Source organism: Rhineura floridana, chromosome 5 (genome assembly GCF_030035675.1).
Source record: "Rhineura floridana isolate rRhiFlo1 chromosome 5, rRhiFlo1.hap2, whole genome shotgun sequence".
Classification (NCBI taxonomy): domain Eukaryota; kingdom Metazoa; phylum Chordata; class Lepidosauria; order Squamata; family Rhineuridae; genus Rhineura; species Rhineura floridana.
In genome coordinates, this window is record NC_084484.1 from 65982352 (window position 1) to 65999690 (window position 17339).

A 17339-nucleotide genomic window follows, 5' to 3' on the forward strand; every position below is an offset into this window, starting at 1 on the left:
GCCTTCCTCTTTTTCTACTCCCTTCTCTTTTTCCCAATATTATTGTCTTTTCTAGTGAATCATGTCTTCTCATGGTGTTTCCAAAGTATGATAACCTCAGTTTCATCATTTTAGCTTCTAGTGACAGTTCTGGTTTAATTTGTTCTAACACCCAATTATTTGTTTTTTCACAGTCCATGGTATGTGCAAAGCTCTCCTCCAGCACCACATTTCAAATGAGTTGATTTTTCTCTTATCCGCTTTTTTCACTGTCCAACTTTCACATCCATACATATAGATCGGGAATACCATGGTCTGAATGATCCTGACTTTGGTGTTCAGTGATACATCTTTGCATTTGAGGACCTTTTTTCCCCAGTTGTTATCTGTATTAGATCTAAATTTATTTTTATATGTGTTGTTTGTGTGTGGGTTTTTTATATATGTATGCATATGTTTAAGCTATGTGTAGTTGTTCCATGTATGGTTTGATTCTATTGTAAATAAATTTGGGATACCTCATGGGAAGCAATTCATAAATGAAATGAACAACTTTGAATGCAGCCTACTATATACATACACACCTCCAGCGAAGACTAAAACCAATATAACATTTATAAACATATACAAATTTATTAAAAACATCATATTATTTATTATTTATTTATTTATTTATTTCATTTATAAACCGCCCATAGCTAGTAGCTCTCTGGGCGGTGTACAACAGAGTTAAAATACAATGTTACAATAAAATCAATAACAAATATCAGCAAAATTTAAGCTAAAACATTAAACATAAACATTAAAATGCCTGGGAGCATAACCAGGTCTTAACCTGGTGCCTAAAGGAAAGTACTGTAGGCGCCAGGCGGATCTCTTCAGGTAGGCTGTTCCACAATTCGGGGGCCACTACAGAAAAGACCCTAGATCTAGTAACAGTCCTCCGGGCATCTAGATGGGTTGGTACCCAGAGGAATTTGAGAGCTGAAGACACAGAAAAGCCTACCTACCCTCTCTGTGACATCCAGTTCTGTCTCTCATAACACTAGAACTCATGTTCTTAGTTTGGCACAACCGTTCCAGAGATGGAGGTGATTTTGGTCTGTGTTGATGCCGGACATAATTTTGAATTGAGATGGTGAACTGAACTGTTCTTAACTGCACTAATTTGGACACCTTTCCAAATATTATATATTTGTTCACATATATTGAAACCATTAATCATTTCTTTCACTGTTAAATTCAAGACAAACATGCTGTTATACCTCTGAAAGTTTCTAAAATGCTGCTGCAAATATCACAATTAGAGTCCAATTCAAGATTTTTGTTTTTCACAAAAATTAAATTCCAGTATTATATTATAAGTTGGCATTGAAATAGCAGTTCCCAAGAAATCAAACTACTTTGTATTGTAACTGGTAAGGATTTTATTATACAGCCACGAGAGTGGCTGTATACTACAGCCAGCATGGATTTTTCACATTCTGCAATGTTAAATTGAAAATGCCCACCATGCCATCCTGATGCTTCCCATAGGCTCATTTCAAAACAAAATCTTACAAAACTTATAGTCCTGAACTCAGAAACGCTTGCTTAACAACCCTCTAAATTTTCATAGTGATACACAAAACAGTCACAGAGAACAGAGAGTTCAAAGTCTAAAAAGAGAGGTGAAAAACAAGACCCTTTTTGGACATTTTTCTGTCAGAGTTCTCATAATCTGTTGAAATTCATTAAAAAGCAGCCACATTCACAGAGTACCTATAATCCTATTACTGACCTTGCCCCATACTCTGACCTCAATCTTCTGCAGTTTAAAAGTTAAAAAAATGCCTGGATGATTTTTAATTAATTTAAGAAAATTTGGATTGAACTGAATGATATTGTCGGGCAGTAAGAAACAACTGTCAATGTTCTAAAAGCCAGACTCACAGCTGCTGAGCTTGCCTAATCAGGGGGCACACCCACACCAGAACTTTATTTCACTTGAGACAGTCATGGCTTCCCCCAAAGAATCCTGGAAGTGTAGTTTGTGAAGGGTGCTGAGAGGGGACTCCTATTCCACTGATAGATCTCAGTGGCCAGACTGATTTAACAGTCAGCCACTCTGATTGAAGGTCCGTGAGGGGAACAGGGCATCTCCTAGCAACTCTCAGCACCCTTCACCAACTACACTTCCAGGATGCTTTGAGAGAAGCCATGACTGTCCACAGTGAAATAAAGGCCTGGTGTTGATGTAGCCAGGGACAGCTTTGGGTGGGAGACTACATGTGTCTGCTGTAGAATAAAACATATGGGGGAAATGCTGAAAACCAATGATACTGTTCACAATGTTTTTCTTTTGGAAAGGAAAGGGGCTTGCCCTCTGCCCAGTGCCCACCCACCCAATCTCTTCCCCTCCCCCTCCTCCTGTCTGCCCCTCCCCTGGGTCAGTGTTGGACTACAACCTGGGAGACCAGGGTTTGAATCCCCACACAGACATAAAGTTCACTGGGCGACCTTGGGCCAACCACTGCCTCTCAGCCTCAGAGGAAGGCAATGGTAAAACCACCTCTGAATACCATTTACCATTAAAACACTATTCATAGGGTCACCATAAGTTGGAATCAACTTGAAGGCAGTCCATTTCTATACACGATTGCACAAAAATAAATCCCACTGAACTCAAAAAGTATGCAAACGATCAAACCCACCCTCCCTTCTCCTCCTTCCTATCCCCTCCCTCTTGCTCCTTCCCTCCCCCTTCCTTTGCCTGTCCCTCCCCATTCCCATGCCCTTCCAATCCCCCCTTCCCTTCCTCCTCCTCCCCTTCCTCCTCCTCCCCTTCCTCCTCCTCCCCTTCCTCCTCCACATGGTCAGTTTTATCTATCTTAAGCATGATTGCACGGAAGTAAATGCCATTGAACTCTATAAGCTTGCAAATGATCAAACCTCACCTCCCCCTTCCTTTGCCCCCTTACAATCCAATCCTTCCTCCTCCCTCTCTTCCTCCCCCATGGTCAGTTTTACCTATCCTAACCATGATTGCATAGGAGTAAATCCCATTGAACTCAATAAGCATGCAAATGATCTGACCTGCCTTTCCCCTTCTTCCCCTCTCCTCTCCCTTCCTCCTCCCCTCCCCTCTTCCTTCTTTCTCATCCCCTACCCGCTCCAGTCCTCCCTTCCTCTCCCCAGTCAGTTTTACCTATCCTAAGCATGACTGCATGAGAGTAAAACCCACTGAACTCAATATGCAAATGATCAAAACCCTTGTCCTCCCCTCCCCCTCCTGCCTGCTCCCATTCTCCTTCTCCCCTCTGCCCTTCCTCCCCTCCTTCCTTCTCCTCCCCTCCCTATCCCTTGTGGTCAGTTTCACCTATCCTAAGCATCATTGCAGGGGAGTAAATCCCACTGAACTCAATAAGCATGCAAATGATCAATCCATTCTCAGCAAACTTGCACAGGATCCCATTTCTTACCTCCCAGATAAAAAGCAGAGAAATTCACTAATAGGCAAAAAACCTTTGTGGTTTAAGAATGTACCTATAGCCCACAGATATTTCTAACAAACTTTAAAAAGCAGGGAAATTGGGCAGCTATAGTGAATGCACCAGGGGAGCAGGAGACCTGACCTTCTCTCTGAGATATTGTACTGCCCTACAAATTTGTCAAAATGCAAACACCATTTGGTTTGGTCTTTCACAGTCCAATCCGCTTGCTGTGTAGCTTGGAAGGATTTGGTAACGTGCCTCTGAGCATATGATAAATGGTGGCAACACCTCCAATCAGACCAAATAAAAGAAAGAAGACGTGCTGTGCTGATCTTGTTTTAGCAGGGAGGAAGCAACATTATTAAGACAGCTGATATAGTTCAGATGGTCACTTTAAATATGGCTGATTTACTTTGCAATTTTTGTGAAGTTTCCTACAGGAAATCATTTCCTTTTGTTTCTATTTCTGTGAATATGTGAAGTACAGCAATACTTTGCAAAATTTACACTAAAAACTCCAAAAATAATTGTGGAATAATCGCACTGACTATTCTGCAGAATAGTCTCCAGTGGACATCAGGAGTGTCTCAGTTTGCACAAGCTCAAACAGTGGGAGGTGAAATATATTCTAGCAAAATTCTAGGTGTGCTCTAATGTTTTTAATTTACCATGTCCACCTTGCCTTAAATGAAGTGGTTTAAACACAGCAGGCTAAACACATGCATCCTTTTTTTCCAACAGCTACAGTCATTGCTGAAGTAGCAACATATTGTAATCAGTCTGATTTTACATCAAACTGCAGTTTCAGATTCAGCTGTTAATGCACCCAAAACAGAAATAGAACATAACCTCCAATTTGAAACATAAAAGGTTGTCTTCACCATCATATGACATTGACCAATAAAAAGGCTTTGAAATTAATAAAAATAAATTTGACACAGATTTCTAGGATTAATAATGAGGGAAATAAAATTTTCTAAATTAGATTCTTTGTAGAAACATTAGTAACACAGGAAAGAAGCAAAATAAGACCACCAACAAACATACAAAAATATAATTCTCCATCTTTGGAGATGGCAGGTGTTGCCACCACTCACCATATGCTCAGAGGCACATGTTACCAAATTCTTCCAAGCTACACAGCAAGTGGATTGGACTGTGAAAGACCAACCTAAATTGTGCTTGCATTTTTACAAATTTGTAGGGTAGTACAATATCTCAGAGAGGAGGTCAGGTCTCCTGCTCCCCTGGTGCATTCACTATAGCTGCCCAATTTCCCTGCTTTTTAAAGTTTGTTAGAAATATCTGTGGGCTATAGGTACATTCTTAAACCACAAAGGTTTTTGCGTATTAGTGAATAGTTATATAGATTGCTTCTTTTTGCAATATACCCTAGAAACATTCAAAACATGTTGAAAAAAAGAAGCTTGTATTAAAAGTTAATAAAATATTTGCAAATTTTCAGATACAGGATTTTCTAACAGGCTTTTCAGTACTCCCTAAAGAACCCAAACCTCTGGAAAGTCATTTTAAGAAAATTATAAATCAGGAGTTGATTCATTTTCTGATCTTTGCAGCAGAATGTAAAGACAGGGTACAGGAAATCTCTTTAAATTTTGTTTTTACCCATTTAAAGCTTACCAACTAAAACATCATCTTTTATTTTTAATTCTTTGATCTTTAAGAAAACATAATCCAGTCCTGTTTCTTCTACCATTCCTGTTATAGTCCCTCCTCTAATATATTTGCACCTTGCATCAAATGTACCCCCCACACCCTACTCCCACTCATAACCCAACAATATAAAGGGACGTTCAGGTTTATTAACGATGTTTCAATAGAACAGCATCCATGCTCCATTAAAATCAATTGATGTTTTGCCATTGAGCTTAACCAGAGCAGGGCTGCATTCTATAGGAGTAACAGTGTAATTCTAAGCATGTCAGAAGTAATTCCCATTGAACAAAAATGGAGATTATTCTCTTGTGTGTTTAGGATTGCAGCTGGGCAGAGCATACACTCCGAGACATCAGGGGGAAAGAGAGGCTACAACTATACTGCCACTACTATCCTGACACAATGTCTGCCCTGAACAACAGGGGGAAACACACTACTCTGAAAAACACAAGATGTCCATCTCAATACCACCAGTGCCTATCACCAATCATGGCTAGTATTTGTGAGGCTGCAGAGATGATGTGGTTAAGTTGCAGACATGGTGTGGATGTGATATGGTGAGACTGCAGAAATGCCCCCATGTCAACAGGACATGGGAGGAGCCAATTCACTTATGCTGACAGAGACATGCCCCTATTATATCCTCTCGCCTCACGTGCAACTCACATCCTGCCAGATATGATTCTGCAACACTTTCCACTGTGTAAACTACTGTGGCAAAGACAGGAAAAGACTAGCAGCCAGAACTGTAGGCACCCCTGCAGTGCCTGCACACAGAAGATTAATTCCCGTTATATCAAATGCTATTCAGTTACAGCACTGCTTTTAATCACAACACACAAAGGGAGGGAAGGAAGAAGAGACCATACAACATAGGATCCCAGCAGCTCCCTTGGCAAACACAATGCTCTTTTGGACAAGAGTTTAAGATCCACTGAGAGAGAAAAAGAACCAGGAGATACAAAAAGAGAAGCCACATCTACATTCTGACAGCACCAACCTCCAGTCAATCACTACATAGGGCATGAGGTTGGGAAACAGGAGATGTGAATTCAAGCACCACCAGGAGGGATAGGAGCATACGATTTCACTCACCTTTTGCATCCCAGGTTGGCAGCGACAGTCAAGTCAGAGACAAAGGAAAGGGACCTACCTGGACTCAAACCCACATTGCAGACACAATTGAGCAGGTCCCTACTCACTCAGCAGTAGAAGCAAACAGGAAACAGAAACATCCTGGGACATACTATTGTTATTTATTAAATTTATATCCTGCCCTTCCTCCCAGAAGGAGCCCAAGGCAGCAAACAAATAACAAAACACTAAAAACATATATGAAACATCTTTAAAACAAAATATCTTTAAAATAAAATAAAAAATCTTAAAGAACATCTTAAAAACATCTTTTTTTAAAAAAAAAACCTTTAAAAACATCTTTAAAACAATTCCAACACAGATGCAGACTGGGATAAGGTCTCTACTTAAAAGGCTTGTTGAAAGAGGAAGGTCTTCAGCAGGTGCTGAAGAGACGAGAGACAGCACCTGTTTAAAATTTAAGAGGAGAAAATTCCAAAGGGTAGGTGCCACAACACTAAAGGCATGATTCCTATGTTGTGTGGAATGATGAGATGGTATCTGCAGGAGGCCCTCACCTGCAGAGGGATCAACTGAGTATATAAGGGGTAAGACAGTCTTTCAGGTATCCTGGCCCCTAGCTGCATAGGGCTTTGAACATCAAAACCAACACCTTGAACGTAGCCCAGTAGCTGATGGGCAGCCAGTACAATTCTTTCAGCAGCAGGGTAACACGTTGGCAATGTCTTGCCCCACTGAGCAGTTGCACCACTGCATTTTGCATCAGCTGTAGCTTCCAGACCAAGCTCAAGGGCACCTCCACATACTGCACATTACAGTAACCCAGTCTGGATGTCACAGTGCATGTACAACAGTGGTCAGGCTATCCTGGTCGAGAAACAACCACAGATGTCTTGCCAGCTGAAGCTGGTAAAAGGCAGTACTAGCCACTGAGATCACCTGGGGCTCTAGCAACAAAGATAGATCCAGGAGCACCCCCAGACTATTACTTGCTCCTCCAGAGGGAGTACGACTTCATCCAAAGCAGGCAATTGACCAATTATCTGGATATCTCCCCTCATCACATAATTCAGTCATATATGTTGGGAGCACATGGGTTGCTGAGGAAACCCTATATCTTCATGCTCTTCTTCCATGGTCAGAGACAGTATCCTTCTGCCTTGTGGGCATCGCAAAGGCATATGGTTGGCCACTGTGAGAACAGGATGCTGGACTAGATAGGGCATTGACCTGATCCAACAGGCTCTTCTTATGTTGTTACCCCTCACTTTCAGTGCTGAGATTGAAAGGACCATGGGCCCTGAGATCTGGTAGCATCAGGTTCCCTGCCCTCTCTCCCTTAGAGTGCCATCCTGAAGCCACATCATACTAGGGGGAGGGAAAGGGATCCCTATCTACTATTCCCTAGCAACAAAGAAAAAAAACAAATGTGGCACAGTCATAGCCTTTATTGAACAGAATTTAAGGCGAAGGAGAGGAAAAGACACATGTATAGGGTTCCCAATCAGCCATCCCAGCAGGGTTCTGTGCCTTGGACAGTGATACAAATGACAGCAGGGTAGTGGTGACAGCAGCCTCTCTCATGGGTGCAGTTCCACATTAGGACTTTTACTTGATTACCTATTGCATAACTTTCATGGAATTGGCAAGGGATCAGGAGCCTGCCTGGAGCAAGTAGGCTAGCCTCAGCATGGAGGAACAGCTTGAAGAGTTCTGAGATACTGCTGCTGGTCGTGGGTTGGGCCTCCCTCCTGGCCTACACAGAAAGATATGTGGGAGAAGGTCCTTTCCATGTGGGACAGCAGTCTGTGGAGAGCAAAGGGAGACATAGATAGAGTAACAAGAAATAGGCAATAGCGCAACACACAGTCCTTGAACCTGGATACACAATAGGTGTTTGTGACAAGGTGAGAAGGAAGAAGGAGTGGGGCCATCTGACTACTCTTGTCAGTGCTCCTGCTTCATCTTCTCCAGCCCTGAGGAAGGGGACCTGACTGAGGTCATACTTCCCCCTGAAGGTTGCAGTGGAACTCATGTGTGTGTGTATGTGTGCCCGCGCGCACACACATATCTGTAGGAACAGCTTCTTCTGCTCCATGTGTCCAGGATGTGCTCCTGCCAGTCAAAAGTGTTCATTAGTGTTTGACCAGCGATGATAATGGTTAGAGTGGAGTGCTGTGACTTATGCCAACAGAGAACGTACCCCCTTATTTTGGAATAACACATTGTAAGAGTCACTGCACCCAGCTGTTGAGGGAGCAGAGCATTACTGCAATACAGTTTGGGCAAAACACATATACAATATCAAGGGGAAGAAACTATTGCTGGAATTACACTTTGCAGGATAATTGCTCTCTTCCCTCACTTACCATGTGGAGATATGCAGTCCCAGTTGTAGCAGTGGAGGTTTCAGGTTGGTATTTGTGCCTGGTATCCCAAGATGAGGTACCTGTTGGGGTTCTAGTCAGAGAAGTGTTAGCAATGTTCCTCTGTGTAGATGGTCCCTCTGTCAGTGTAAATGAAGGATAGAATTGCATTCTAAAGTACTTAGCTATTTTATGTAGAACTGGCAAAGGCAAAAACACTTCAATTATGAAACACTCTTTGAGTCTTGATTACTTGGATTCACAGAGCAAGGGGGAGGGGGGCAGGGGAGGAGGAGCCAGCGGAAAGCTCTGCAGGATCTTCCTACAGCTCAGGAGCCACTGGCCAGGCTGAACGCCCTCTCCATTGGGAGATGCACACACGAGCTGACCGGGAAGTGCTGACTCCTACAAACAGGCCTCCCAGGCAGTAAGCCCTCCTGGGAAGTAAGTGGAATAATCAAGAAAATTATTTAACTGCCCCAACCTTAATTTTCAGGGCTTCTGCTGGCCCTCCATTCTCCAGGCTGGTTGCTTCTGGCAGACCCTGGCGGTGCCACAGCTCAGCTGTGGTGGAGGTCTGCTGCTGGAGCATCCTGGGCTCCATAGCATCCAACTCACCCCAGCCCGGCAGAAAAGTGAGTTGGATTGCATCTTTAATGTATGATCTGCAACTACTAGTATTAGTCCAAGGTGGAGGTGTGGGTGGATCTAAAACTAAGTTGTGCCACAGGTTTTGTATTTCAGCTGCAGCAGCACTATACATCCATGACAAATGCCTATTAAAAAGCTTAACATTTTCAAAGTGTAACAGCCTTAATCCTTTTTATAGCAGAGTTTCAGAAGATAGGTATATGATAACAGTCTTCAAACATCTGAAGAGCTGTTATACAGAAGGTGAAGCAAAGAACAGGACTAGAACCAAAACAGGTGGAAATTGCAGGGTAGCAGATCTTGGCTTTAGAAGAAACATCCTAAGAGTGAAAGCTATCCAATAGTGGAACAGGCTGCCTCAGGAGGTAGTGTCACCTCTCCTTCCTTGAAGGTATTTAAACAGAGGCTGAACAACAATTTGACACAGATGCTATAGTTACATCCTGTATTGCAGAGCCTTCATTGAGCAAGGGGCTGGACTCAATGGAGCTCTTCAGATTCTATTATTCTATGAGGCCTGACACATTGAGCTGCATATTTATATAATTAGAAAGGAAAAGTTGTTTAAAGTTGCCTTTAACACTTACTTTTGAATTTCCCAGTCTTAATCTTGCTTTATGCTTGCCTGGTTTTTCTCTCTCCAGTTTCAATTTATACCACAATACACAGACGATGGAACTTAGATCACAAGAATGTGGAAAATATGCATTGTATAAGAAGATACATGAATGTAACCATACGACATATCCCTATTGCTTACTGCACACACAAAAAAATTCTATAAAGTTAAAGAAATGTAGGACTGCCAGTTCTTTCACTTCTGTGCCTTTTACAGATTTGAGATTAGGGGATTATCAACAGATACACCTCCCCCCCCCCCGTCTGCTACATCATCATGGGAAAACCATCACCCATTTCATTTATCTGCTACATAACAGTCAAGAAGGAGTTAGCCCCTCTCTAATAATTATAACTAATGGTTGTCCGGATATGGGGACATGAAAGAGCATAATTAGCAATTACTATAATTACTTATATCTCACTTTTCCTCCAAGGAGTTCAAGGCAGAATATATTGTCCTGCCCCCCCACAGCACTACGACTCTATAAGATAAAGTTAGACTGAGAGATAAGGGTTGGCAATGTCATCTAGTGAGCTTCATGGTCAAGCCAAGGCTTCCTTGGCCAAAGTTGTCTGTAAAGCTAGGTTTCCCTATTGTAAGTGCAACACTTTATCCGTACAACTTTGGAAGAAATCAGAAACTAGAAATGTTGACAGATCACATGCCCTTTGTGGCACCTAATGATTTTGCCCTGAATGTTTAGGGTTGGTCAAATAAGATTTAATATTCCATATATCAAGGGAAGAAGCATTGCATGCAGAAAGTCCCAGGTTCATTCCTTGGCATCTCTAGTGAAAAGGATCAGGTAACAGGTGATGTGAAGGAAAACCTTTCTGCCTGAAACTGTGGAGGGCTACTACCAGTCAGACAATACTGGGCTAGGGGTGCAAATAAATCTGACCCGATATCAGGCAGACTTTTTGTAACCCTGTTGCAGGAGTTATTAAAGTAGTTCACATATCATTTGTTCCTGTTAACCCTATTTTACCACAAGATGAATGTAAATAAGATGACAGAATAAGTGCCGTAAATAGCAAGTGTCTCTCAAGCAGCATGTTCTCCCCCCTCCCCTTTTTTTTTTTACAGGGATGAATAGAAAAAGTGTTGGGTCAAATTCTAACTCACCTCCCCAAGAATGCTAAAGAAGAGCATAGACACTGATTCTCAAATGTTGCTTTTTTCTAGGGATATGCTGAGTGTACTATAGTGATCCTATAGTGACAGCAGCAACTATTTAAACTTTAAAATGAAATAAATATACATTCTCACAACATTTTTGCACCTGGGAGATAAAGCAGAAAGCAGAACTGCATTTGACTTTTTTGTTCTCCCACATACTAACACTCTCTAAAGCTATATATTAAAACAGCATTGAAAGGCCTTGTTTGTTATGAGAAGACATTTGTAAACTGAGTGAAGTTGTTTTGTAACAATATTAATAGCTTGGTCCAATGTACGTTTATTCAAAAGCAAGTTCCACTGAGTTCTGTGGATTTACTTTCAAGTAAACATGCACAGAATTTGGCTGCATAATCCCAACACTATGATCCTAAATGCATTTACCTGGATAGTGAGTTCCATTTATTTTCATTGATACTTACTTCCAAGTAAATGCTTAGATGTTAAGTGTTGTAGAGCCATTTTAATTGGTAAAAGCCTATATTTCATTATACATAGTGTCACATTATATATATTTGAAGTGCTGAGATATAGTTAGTGCGAGTTATGAACTACATCACTCAGCTTGAATATATTCGGTTGCAAAACATATATAAAAAGTTTTTTTTCCTAGTACTGAAATAATAAGAGATATGCATATTACATAAAAAACACAATTTCACAACCTGTACAAATGTGATGCTGTTTAAACATGTGACATGCATATGAATTCACACACCCTCTCACCTGAAAAAATCAATAAAATCTAAGAGTTGGTTACTAAACTTATACTTTGCACAATAGTTTGAGATATGAAAAAAATGATTTCTTCTGTATACATTAGCCCTCCTATCCTTTCTACAGCAGGTTTCAACACTAAAGGCACAATCCATCAGAAATCTGTCTTGTACAACCCTCACTGAAATGAGTAAGAGCAATGCAAACACACTACCATGCTCTTTAGTAACTCCATTCATTTCAAAGTGGGCTTATGCAGGAGAACATTCCTGTGGATGGCATCTCCATTTGCTCAAAAAAAAGTGCATAACATTTGAAAGGCCTTGTAAATGTACTTAGTATTGTTCAATGAAGATTCTTTCTATTTACAGAAAATCATATGGTATTTTAGGTAACATCCATGCACAGTGAGTCTACCACTGCAGGAAATAGTTTTCAGCAAAGATGGGCAAGTTGTTTTAGATATTTGTGACCTTTTACTTGCTCACAGAGTCTTGAGCAGCAGGCATTTCAGCTGGGGAGAGGAGATGAACAAACAAATGGATTCAGCAATGCAGTTGCCAGGCATGTAAACACTGGTGACATTGCTGCTGTAATCACATTAGTTGGTAGGGTGCATTAACAGTAATGTCAGGACTGATCAACCAGCTAGACCAGAAGACCTTAGAGAAGCAGTGTGAGTAGGAGCAAAGCTGAATGGATATAACTACATAAGGGCATTTCTTTTTGTTTTTCATTTCCAGGATATATAAACAAAGTTAGATGAGTAAGAAGTCACCTTGAGGCAATTCAGTGTAACATCATCTCACATCACAGAGTTGCACTTTGGCTACATGGTCACCGTTGGAGAGTTAAAACAAAATCAATGTCCTTCTTGTCTCTCCCACAGTGTTCCTCTTAATTGGTGCATATGCAGTGTAAGACAGAGGTAGTGCCTCTATCTCACACAGCATATACACCAATGACAGGGAATGCATCCTATAGTCTCTGCTCTCATTCCTAAACCTTCTTCTGTTAATCTACTGTCTATAGTACAGCCTGAAGGTTTATTGCCTCCCCATCTCAATTTCAGAAAGACATCTCCATTTGATCACCTCCATCTAGTCAGTATGTCTGATATCCTCTTCCTACTCTTTTACCAAAGGCTAGGGTAAGAGAGGTCACGATCATCATTACTGACATCTTCATTATTTTAGTTTCCTATGTGGATATCCACATTCTCTCTTCTCTGTGCAGACAATATAAGAAGAGAGCAGGATGTGTTTCCTATAGCATTCCCAATATTTAAGATGATATAGCAATACACACATTTACTGACTCTGCAATTGAACACATTGAGTGCAATTCACCTCCCACTTAGTTCAGTGGCAAAATCCCACTAATATATTTTAATGGAATGAGCTTTCATCCACTATCAGAATAGGTCAGGGCTGGGGAAGTTGTTTTAAATACAAAATCTTAGGTATCATCTAAAAAGGATGCATGCAGTATATATTTCCACTTATCCCACCTCCAAGACTATTTCAAATGCTTTAGCCACCAATAAGTAAATACCTCCACACATACCCCGAAAACCTTCAATGGGCACTTTAAAATGCAAATCTATGCAGTGTAAAATGTCTAATGTGCAAAATCATTCCAAAGTGCTTATGCTATCAAACATATTTTTATGCTCTTGGAATCTTGCCTACACCAGGTCTAATTTTCAATTACTTTTTTGATTTTCCACCTTTTGAATTCACAAAGCATTTGTTCCTTCTGTCACACGAGCTTACCTTTATGGTCTGTTTAGCAGTGCAGTTACCTCCTGCATACCAATTTGGGGGCTGCAAAGACAACCTAACAGTCCTTGATAACAGCTTCACACCTTTTTGATCACACATAGCTCCTGTGTGCATTGTAAAGACAGTCTTTTTTCAAAAAGAAGAAAAGTACTAAAGCTTTCTGTCTTGCTCAGACATTTACTTCTATCTTTCTTGAGCCCCACAAAGTCCCCAATTGTCCCCAGTATCGGATCCAGAGAGGCAGGTAGTAGACAGAAAAAGCTACTTTGCATTTTCTCCAGATGTAAATACGCAAGGAAAACATACTGGACCACATAAGTAGAAGAAGCTGACAAGGGATCTGTGCCCCTATCCTTACACATACACTCTTATGGTGGTAACTGTAGCTGCCTATGGAACAGCTATGCAAGGCAGTCAAAACAGTCCGACACTGCAGTGCTTTCTGAAGGAACAAATAAACTGATATTCTAATGATATATCTTGGTTTTCCTCCCCACCGTCGTTGCTGAAAATAATTAAGAAATTTTATTCCCCTGGCCTCCCCGGTTTGTAAACAAGAAGTGGAGAGACTCACCCGGTCGCCCTGATCTCTGAAGGTCAGTCTCGGGCTAGCTTTGCTGGTAGTTTTTCTTGAGAGGCTCTAGAAGTCTTGGTTCTGATTTCTCGCCGTTATTTCCCCCCTTCCCTTACCACCTCTTCCCCCGCTCTTTTTTCCTTTCGAGCCGTCCTTACAGTTCGCCACGCAATAAGAACTCGTCCCTTAAGCCTTTGCCCAGCAGCGTGCCACATCAGATCCCATGATCGCAATCCACATCTCGGCAGATGTACCACAGAATCACATAGAGGATGAGGAGGATGGCGAAGATGAACAAAGCCACCAGAATCGCCTTGGTCACAGGAGAAATGAGGGACTGCATGACACCCGGGGGAAAGCCGCAGTCGAAGAAGATCAGTGAGCAATTCAAACCCCACGTCTAAGAAGTGCCCGTGATGGAGAAGTCTGGCGGTGATGGATGGACCAGGAAGGATCTCCCGCAGAGCTAGCCCCACCGCCACCCTCCAAACCAAACTCCCCCAGCTGTCTGAAATAGCCCCGCTAAAACCTGGGCGGCATCTGCATTGGTTCGTGCCAAACTGACAAGGAGAGGGCGCGACGCTGAGTCGCCGGGCGGGCTTCCCCTCCCCCGGTCAGGGCGCCCTGAGAAGAGACTGACCCCGCGGGGCGTTCAGAAACCGTTGGTCGTCTGGTCTTGCTGCCGCAGCTGCCAGTCTCCGGCTGCAAAGAGGCTGGGAAGCGCTCCACCGGGAAGCTGAGGGGGCAGGCGGGGAGAAGATAGTCTGCCCAATGGTGCTGCCATGGGCGCCCCGTGCCGCTGGGACTCCGCGGGTTGGCGGGAGAGAGGGTCTCTCTTTCTCTCTCTCTGTATCCTCTGCGCTCGCCTTCCCTTTCAGAAACGCGCCGAGGACACGCGCCAGGGGGGTGCGGCGGCAGAGCTAGCGCCTTCAAAGTTGGGCGACGACGAGGCAGCCCGCGGGTAGTGACAGGTGGGAAAAGCCGGGCTCCTGGGAAGCTCCGCGCGCAAAGCCATGAAAGGACAACGGCAGGATAAAAACATGCCGCGCTGAGAGAGGAAAAGGCGCGCGCAGCGGCAGGCGGCGGGAGGAATGAGGGAGGGCCCGCGCCTGGAACTTCCTTCTGCCCGCACCACCGCGGTGCTTTCCCTTCGTTTGAGTGTGGTGTTGGGAGAGCTTGTCAAAGTGCGTCTGTGAGCATTTCTGCAGCACAGGCAGCCAGCTCTCTGCAGACGGGGGAACCTGCCTGATTAGTATTCCACCCAGCAGAGCTCATTTCTCTCTTTTTTTTCCCGCCTCCTTCCCACTCACCCGCCCGCCCCTCACGCCTTGTCTAGTCCTTCTCTCTCAAACTGTCAGTGTAGCCGGGGAAACCTCGGCTGTCATTGAGTATGTGTGTGTGTGTGTGACTGTGCTGTGGCTGTAATTGCAGGGGAATGCGAAATGCTGAGGGGGGGGAGGAATGAAAGCAGGGTTTGTAAACCCACCCACCTCCTAACTGCCGTCTTCATTAGCTTCAGTTTTCATTACAAACCTGATGTCGCCTTATAAGTAGAGAGGAATGCTTCCGTAAAAACAAGAGCGGGGGAGAAGGTTCACACACTCAGGTGAGTGTACCAGGTGAAGGTCACGACCTCCCAGGAAAGACAAGCAGACTTTACTTCAGATTAAAGATTCAGTTACTGCCACTCTCTCGTATTTAGATGGTCCTACCTTCAACATGAAATCTCTCACTCACACACACACGTTGACTGCAGCACTGAGTGATGACTTGAATGTGTGAAACAGCCATCAGGAATGAATATCAAACACCACAGACAGATCGTGGTATCACTTCACCTGATACGAAACACAGAATTTTTCAATCAGGGCACTTCTTTGCACCTTCAGTTGAAAGCAACTGAACAACGATAGGTTGCGTGGCCTGTGGTCATGCAAATCAGCCATCATTATAAGGACCAGTCTACCTGTTAGTGATGCTGTTATTTTGCTCTTAGTGGTAACTGTTAATTATTATGTGGCATGTGGATAAAACATTTTGTGATGTAGTTGTGGAAATTTCCTCCACACCAGAGAGGTGTGCAAAGCAGAGAGTGCAAAGCACATAGTAAGCTAATGCATACATATACTGTATGGAGCAGTTACAGAAGCCTTGACATGGGGCCTACCTACTATTCTGAGGTGTGGAGTGAAGAGATACAAAATACAGATTTTGTGCAGCCTGATGCTATTCATGATTATTTGGAAGTGGGTCCCTATTATGTTAATGGACTTACACCCCTTGGTAAGTGTGCATAAGATTAGAGCCTTGTCTGTGCATGTAGGAAAAGCTCACTTGCTTATGGTCTGGGGCTGCCAACTCACTACAGCATCAGATTCCCTCCTTATGAAAGGTCATAATCTATAGAAAGAGGCACTAGATGTTATATAAAAAAAGCTTAACTGGTATTCAGAGAGCTTTATGTGGAGAACTGGAAAATAAAGCACAAATCAGCTGCTTCTCATATATGTCTCAATATTACAAATCCACAAGTCAGTGTTCAGATTTCATATTAAAATTATATACAGTATATTAATTCAGTCATTCAGTTTCAGCCCAACCAACCCTGCAAGATTTCTTTGGCCTGTGCATGACGAAAAAGCTTTGGATTACCTTAGAGCAATGGTTTCTGCAAGGACAGCTAGAATAATTTATCTTTAGCAGTCAGTATACTCAGCTAAAGTACTCATTGATTATAACAGACAATAAACCTTGTGTGTTTGACAGAAACATTCTGCATCCCATGAAGTAAGACTAGAAACTTCTGGGGACAGCTAGCTCAGGAAATCACAAAATAGAAATGGACTGCCTTCAAGTCAATTCCGACTTATGGTGACCCTATGAATAGGGTTTTCATGGTAAGCAGTATTCAGAGGAGGTTTACCATTGCCTTCCTCTGAGGTTGAGAGGCAGTGACTTGCCCAAGGTCACCCAGTGAGCTTCATGGCTATGTGGGGATTCTAACTCTGGTCTCCCAGGTCGTAGTCCAACACCTTAACCCAGCCTTTCCCAACCAGTGTGCCTCCAGATGTTGTTGGACCACAACTCCCATATTTCCTGACCATCGGCAATGCTGGCTAAGGCTGATGGGAGTTGTGGTCCAACAACATCTGGAGGCACACTGGTTGGGAAAGGCTGCCTTAACCACTACACCACATATGACTGCATGGCAAAGGGATATAA

The 17339-nt window shown here is 42.8% G+C and overlaps 1 long non-coding RNA gene across 1 annotated transcript; it reads right to left on the minus strand.

Annotated features, from left to right (window-relative positions):
• Window positions 1-7799: 7799 nt before the first annotated feature.
• On the minus strand, window positions 7800-15157 carry LOC133384981 (uncharacterized). The gene is made up of 3 exons (XR_009762742.1): window positions 14118-15157; window positions 8594-8684; window positions 7800-8030 (listed from the first exon to the last, which is right to left on the minus strand). It is a non-coding gene; the product is annotated as an uncharacterized LOC133384981 (long non-coding RNA).
• Window positions 15158-17339: the final 2182 nt, after the last annotated feature.